A 7024-nucleotide genomic window follows, 5' to 3' on the forward strand; every position below is an offset into this window, starting at 1 on the left:
GTTTACTATTTTTTTGGCTGTGGAACTTTCATGATGAAAACGTAATGATTCACGTAGGCTATCATTCACATCGTGCAAGTTCCAAGACATTTTAGCATTAGCCATGGTTGGACGTGACAATAATTTGGATAGCGTAGTAGCCTACGATACCCATAGAGTGTAAAAAATAGACAATACCGCGACTGCATAAGACTACAGAAAGAATACAAACAACCCCATATCCGTTTCCGGCAGCGGAGTAATACCGTATCTCACAGCACATCCAATACAAGTCAATGGAGTTGGACAAAAACTACGATAAAACCTGTTGGAAAGAATCTTTTGCATCGATTTTTGTGTGACCATATCAGCGAACACCCCTGACCACTCGGTGAGTTTCACGTCTTTGTAAACGAAAGTTTAATGCGTTTTAGGAAGGATTGTTCCAGTGCACCTATGCAGCGTTGTGGAGGAGGGGGGGCGATACCACAGAAACCGAAAATTCTCAGGACAGCAGCATGTGTCCAAATTTCAATCTTAAACGTTCTATTTAATCATAAACTATCTGAAAACAGGGCTTTAAAGGAATTATCCGGAGTAAAATGCATATTAGATCAATTTACGGATGATTGGGAGTACATACGTTGAGTTGACATCAAAATCATGTCATTCGGATGTGTTTTGAGAAAGTTCAATTTTACCGTTTTTAGTCAAAACTCGTTAGCCTGTTAGTGACCAGGGCATGTCATTTCGCCTCTACAAAACGCTATTTTTAAAGGAGAATTCCGGTGTGATATTGACCTAAAGTGTATTGAAACATGATACCGAGTGTGAACGTATGTCTCATAGCCCATCTCGGCTTGTCCCCTGCACTCCAAAATCTGGCGCTAGTTAGCTGATGCTACCAACAGCTTTTTCAATTGTGGTGCTTCGGCATCGGGCTAGCCATGAAAATAAATCACTGTTGTACACCATTTACGAGGCTCAATGTATCTCCACACTTCATTGGTAGACTTCCGAGGGCCCTGACATTTAAAACGAGACATTGAGAACTTTGAAAAAGCACTGGTAGTTTACTTACAAGACGATTTATACAGACAGTATCTACTGGAAGAAACTGGAATCCATGCATTTCCACTGAATTATTTTTGGAATCTGATCCCTTATCATACCTGTTCATTCTTACTCGTCGCTCGACTTATCGTGACTAAATTCAAGATGGCTGCAAACGCTAAACTTCGTGAAGATCTTAAGTTTTATTATTATTAAGTGTGCTAGCAAAGCAGCACACTTATTGTTCTTCTTAAGTTTTATTAAGTGTGCTTGCAAAGCAGCACACTTATTGTTCTTCTTAAGTTTTATTTTTCCCGTCTCCCTAATTTTTTGTCAGCTCTAGCGCCTAGGCCCTTTGAGACAGAGACACCGTTCCAACTTTAAAACGTCCGGTCAGTACCGGTGTAAGTTGGTCGCGAAGATGACATCAGGTGGGCGTGTCGTTCGTCCGCCATATTGGATTGAACAGAAAGCGAAACTAAATTTTCACAGGTCACAAATTTGGTCCGAACGCCACGAAACTTGACGTACATTATCCTTGGACCAAGCCTCACAAAAGTTACTGGAAGGATTTTTGATTTTCGAAAGCGTTTGCCCGTCACAGCCAAACAAAATCGGCGGCGAAGCTCCAAAACAGGAAGTCGTCCATATCTCAGGAACACTGTCACATATCGGTACCTAATTTTGTATTTGAACTGGGGACTCCAATGTGAGGGTGCATAAGCTAAAAAAAAAAAGAAATATTCCAAAAGTTTCCATCATTTCGCAAACCACCCACAGGTATTTGGTAACTCTCACCATTCACCTTTTCACCATTCACCTTCTATCACAATGCCTTCCAAGTATGCTCAATGCCTCTGGGCAGCCACAATGTCTCCGGGCAACCTTGCCCACTCATGAAATCCTTGCTCTGCCATGGGATAGTATGTACTTACAAACTGAAATAGCAAGGAGAACAGTTGCTATATATAGCTTACATAATAGAGTTGTTTTCACATTGACGGTATTCAAATTAAAATTTTCATTATTGTTAAATATCATGATGGGAGAGTATTATTAAAAATATTACAAGTATGCAAATTCATATGTTTACGGGAAATTAGGTTTTACTGGGTTGTTTTGTTGTAAAGACATGCAAGGCATTCTGGGCCGTAATGAACAGTGGTCGGCAGCACTCCATAGGCTAGGTGTTTCTGTAAACCCAACCACTAAACATTGGACGTCGTATGGACGTTGAGATGATGTCTATATTGCGTCCGTCGGTCCATGACCAATTCTGAACTTTAGAACGACGTGCAAACTAGGTCCACTATTTGGACGTCTAATAATGACCCCATTTGTACGTCAATATGTAGTCAGGCACATTAAGTCACTTTTTTACTGAAAATTGTGAACGGCAACAAATTCTTTGAGAGTTAAATACCATAAGGAATGAGCATGTGTAGGCTATGCAACTCCTGTGTCTACTAGTTGCAAAGAAATCGTTTTGGCTTTGTCTAGCTTTCATTTGGTGATTGCTGACAAAAAAGACACTTTCAACAAGTTGTTAAACGTTTGCCTCTCAGTCTTGCTCTGCTTTTAACCCTCTGACAGCAATTTGAATTGCACTTGAACCGCACAGCATTGTGGGGCGATTTCTAACGTTCATCCCCTGCCTCCCACCCCTGACAAAGTTTTCAAATCCAGTAACTTCAACTATTACTTTTCTGCTTGTGTGAGCTGTCCAAAACTCTGCCATCATCATATCCAAGGTAAGAATTACAGTACTTCTGCATATGCCAATTGAAAACGCGAATTTATTATAAATATATTGGTTTCAAAGTGTAATGTTAACCAAAACCGAACTAAGTCATGTTAGAACTAGCTAGCAATTAGCTAAGCTAAGAATCGCTAACGTTGACAGAGTTAATGTTAACTTTTCCAATAGCTAACTTCACCATTATGTTGGATATCTGGAATGGTAGTTAATATCATATCCAAAAATCCAGTGGAAACTAGATCGCAGAAGTGTGTAGGCCAATCTGCCCAGCAGCTTTTTCTACTTTGTCACCTACAGAGTTTGACAAGTACGATCTTTCAAAACGCCATGTTATTTCCCATAGACAATCCACGCCCGGAAGTTGGATGGATACGGAAGTTAGGAGGCGGGATATATTCTGGAGAGGTCTATAGACCCGTTTTCTGTTTGTACACAATGATGACGTAGAACGTTTGCGCGCGCATTTTGGCAACAGAAGTATGGAGGAGATACACAGCTTGTCAAGCTATGCAAGGGGATTATCAGCTAAAGATCGCAAATGTTACTTTAACAAGTTAACTTTAACAAATGGTGTCAGACTTACAGATCCGTCTTCTATTAATACATGGGTTGAAGATGTTAGAAAGTGGCCAAATATACAGTGGCCGGATATATATACCTATTTAATTGAGAAACCAAGTGTGTACACCAGAGAGAAATTACGAGCCTATAAGTCACTGGATGCTTATGAATACGTTGTCTGTGGACATGTACAGGATGTCAAATACCATGACATAGACTCAGAGTTTTGTGTTTTAAGAGCAGAAGTTCTCCCTAGTCAACGACAAGGACACAAGACAATGATGTACGATGCTTGGGTTATAATCAACAAACGAGAAACCTACGTCCTCACAGCTAATTGCACCTGTATGGCAGGGTAAGTAGTATTATTATTTGGTGTTGTAGACTTTTAGATAACAGTTCAGAGGTGCGTTTCCCAAAAAACATAGATGAACTAGCCTATATTAACAAACTTAAGTCAGCAACGTTGTTGGTTAATGCAATTTCCAACTAAGTTGCGAACAGGTAGCATAACATAGCATATAAGTTGCTGTTGCTATGGTTTTGGGAAAGCATCGAGAGCTCTTTGATCTAGTTGTTATGCAAAGATGAAATAACCAGGTGATACCAAGATCCACGCGAAGCTGGTTAGGTGCAGGTAGATTGCAGGAACATACTTAAATAGCAAAAATAAGATAGCTCTACCGCACACTGTTGACGTTTACTCGATTTAACGACTCGAGTAAACGTCAACAGTGTGCGGTAGAGCTATCTTATTTTTGCTATGAAATAACCAGGGTTTGAAACTAACATTTTCATGAACACAGACAACAGGGTTCAACATGTCAGCAACCAATATCATTCAGTTATAACCTGATTACGTTTAGGATACTTACCGGTAGTCATATGTCTAGTAAGTTAGATGTTTATTACCATCTAGTAAGTTAGATGTGTACCTACCTCATAGCCAGAGTTGAGATCTGTTTGAGTGTTACTTTCAAGCCCTGGTCATAACATTATGGATCAGAATGTATGTTTATTAGCCTACTGTATGTTTTTGTGAAATTTCAGGCTTGGGTCATGCTGCAGTCATGCAGCTGCAATATTATTCAAAGTTGAGTTATATGGTAGGATGGGAAGGACAGAGAAAGAAGCGGTTACTTCTGGAGTGTGCATGTGGAAAGATGTCAGCAGGAAAGAAGTCACACCGGCTCCATTGAGGGATATCTGCTTCCAGAAACCAAAAAGGCTAGGCAGGCAACTTTCAGCAGCTTCAACATCTACTAGGAAGAATAGTATCACACCCAGAGGCATGTAGTGTATAATAGTTGACAGAGCCTAGATAAGTTTCCTTTTGCCATTGTGCGTTTAATTAATTCTCGGGATTTCTTTTCAGTGTTTTGACACAATAATAGCCTGAGAAAGGTGTTGATAATGCAAAAATGAACAGGCTGACAGACCAACATGGCTGATTTTTCATTAACACACTCAGTTTGAATAGTTTCACTATTATGCTTGAATGTCTTCAGATTACTGATTCTAGAAATTAGATTGTTATCTACAGCTTAACTGGTCTGGTTTTTAGAAATATTCTTATGAAGCACACTGATTGTGTCTTTTTGTTGCTCTATTGTCAGTGTTGACAGATGATGACATTCGGGAACTGCGGGATGTGGACCCAGGTGCTACAGTGCTGACAAGCCTTGAAAACAGTGACACGGACACAGCATCATCAGAGGAACATCCAGACTTACCTGAGCCCTTGACAGCTTTATGGGATGCAACACTAAGGGAGCTCTCACCACAGGACATGCAGGTGAAATGTGAAGATACATTTCATAAGCTAAAAACTACACTACAACCTCAGCAATGTGAGAAACTGGAATTTGTGACACGGCAACAGTCAAAGTCAAATGAGTGGCACACCTATAGGGCTGGTCGGATCACAAGCACCAAATTTCACCATGCAACCACAACTGACAAGATAAGCAAAACATACCTAAATGATATAATGCAGTACAACAAAACAGAGTTAAATGTCCCATCTGTGCTCTGGGGTCAAAACATGGAGGAAACAGCAAGACAAGCCTACACTGCATTTATGTCCCAAAGCCATCCAGATTTCAGCATCAGCTCATGTGGCTTAGTAGTACAACCTTCTGAGCCACACCTTGGATCATCGCCAGATGGGATTGTAAGATGTTCCTGCTGTGGCAAAGGGGTGGTAGAGATAAAGTGTCCCTACAAATATAGAAATAGCCTTCAAGGATGTACAGAAGACAAGCAGTTTTGTCTGGACAAGTCATTTTCGTTGAAAACATTCGCACACATACTATTATCAAACTCAACTTCACATCTTTGTCTGTGATGTAAGCTATTGTGACTTTGTGTTGTGGACGAAGGAGAAGTTCATTGTGCAACGCATCATAAGAAATGAAGAGTTTCTCCAGGAGGCTTTGCCAAAAGCACATGACTTCTTTATCTCAAATGTGTTGCCTGAATTACTAACAAGAAGACATGATCCTGTCTTGGTGTCACAGAGAGCCTGTGAATACTGTGAAAGACCAGATTTTGGTAAAATGATAATCTGTGCCAAATGCAACAACCACATTCACTACAGTTGTGCACAAATGAAAAGGAAGCGGGCAACATGGTTGTGTAGGAAATGTGTGAGAGTAGAGGCTTGAATGCCTTCATGTACGAGTGGGCAATATGATGTATTGTGATAAAAAAACCAGATATGGTGTTAGATGTTGGTTATGGAATGTTTTTCCTTTGTTTTTGAAGTTAGATAAAAGTTAAATGATGTACTGACTATCTACAGTAATAACTATTCCAGATCATATATATAGATTAAACATCCCATTGTGTAAATGTTTTGTGTTATTGACTGCTGTGTCTATGCACTTCAGTGCAACAAGATATTTAAAAGTTGTACTCTTTAATTCAATGTATGTATCAATAGATATAATTTAGACCTAAAAGTATTATTGTTTATAACATACAAAACCAGTTTGATTATAATATATTGTACATACTCCTACTATCCATGTTGTTATTGTTTAATGAAATGAAAATGGAATGAAACTCATTAGTAACAACATTACAAATAAAAAAGTTAAACTACACTCGGAATTTTTGAGATAATCTAGGTGGAGGGGAAGGACCATTACACACACCAGTATCAGCCAATGTGGGGAGGTTTATTAAAATTCATTAAGTAACAGAGAAGAACTGTAACAGTAAGCCTAAATACATGTTTTACAAAAAGTAAAATCCCTTTACATGTCATACATGTTTATGTGTAACTCATTTGGGAACAACACTCTTACAGAGGTTTGTGAGGGCACCACATACAATAACAACATCATCTAGTATGTTAACCTGCGACACTGGAATAACTGTCTGCAAAATCTTAAAGTTTTTCCACCGACCAATTACTCTTTCTACATGGATCCTTACACGGGAAAGTTGTCTAGCTGTGTCCACTTCCTGTGCAGAAAGCTGCTTCTTTCCTTTTGTGAAATGAGGGATACGTAGGGTTGCACCATAGGCCGCAAGCTCGTCTCTGATGAGAAATCCTCTGTCAGCTAAAACCTCATCCCTAGGCTCCAAAAGTTTGAGGAAACCTGACTCATTAGTGATCTGCTTGTCTGAGACCCTTCCTCCCCACCCAGGAGACAGAAATGAAAT

General features: G+C 39.6%; 1 long non-coding RNA gene across 1 annotated transcript; it reads left to right on the forward strand.

Annotated features, from left to right (window-relative positions):
- The first annotated feature begins 516 nt into the window (after positions 1–516).
- On the forward strand, positions 517–6459 carry LOC143137429 (uncharacterized). Its single transcript, XR_012989957.1, has 2 exons — positions 517–3707; positions 4403–6459. It is a non-coding gene; the product is annotated as an uncharacterized LOC143137429 (long non-coding RNA).
- The last annotated feature ends 565 nt before the right edge of the window (positions 6460–7024 follow it).

This window comes from Alosa pseudoharengus, unplaced genomic scaffold (assembly GCF_046254945.1).
Source record: "Alosa pseudoharengus isolate Yale_2024_CS ecotype anadromous, Long Island Sound unplaced genomic scaffold, YU_APseudo_1.1 YU_APseudo_1.1_scf_21, whole genome shotgun sequence".
Classification (NCBI taxonomy): domain Eukaryota; kingdom Metazoa; phylum Chordata; class Actinopteri; order Clupeiformes; family Clupeidae; genus Alosa; species Alosa pseudoharengus.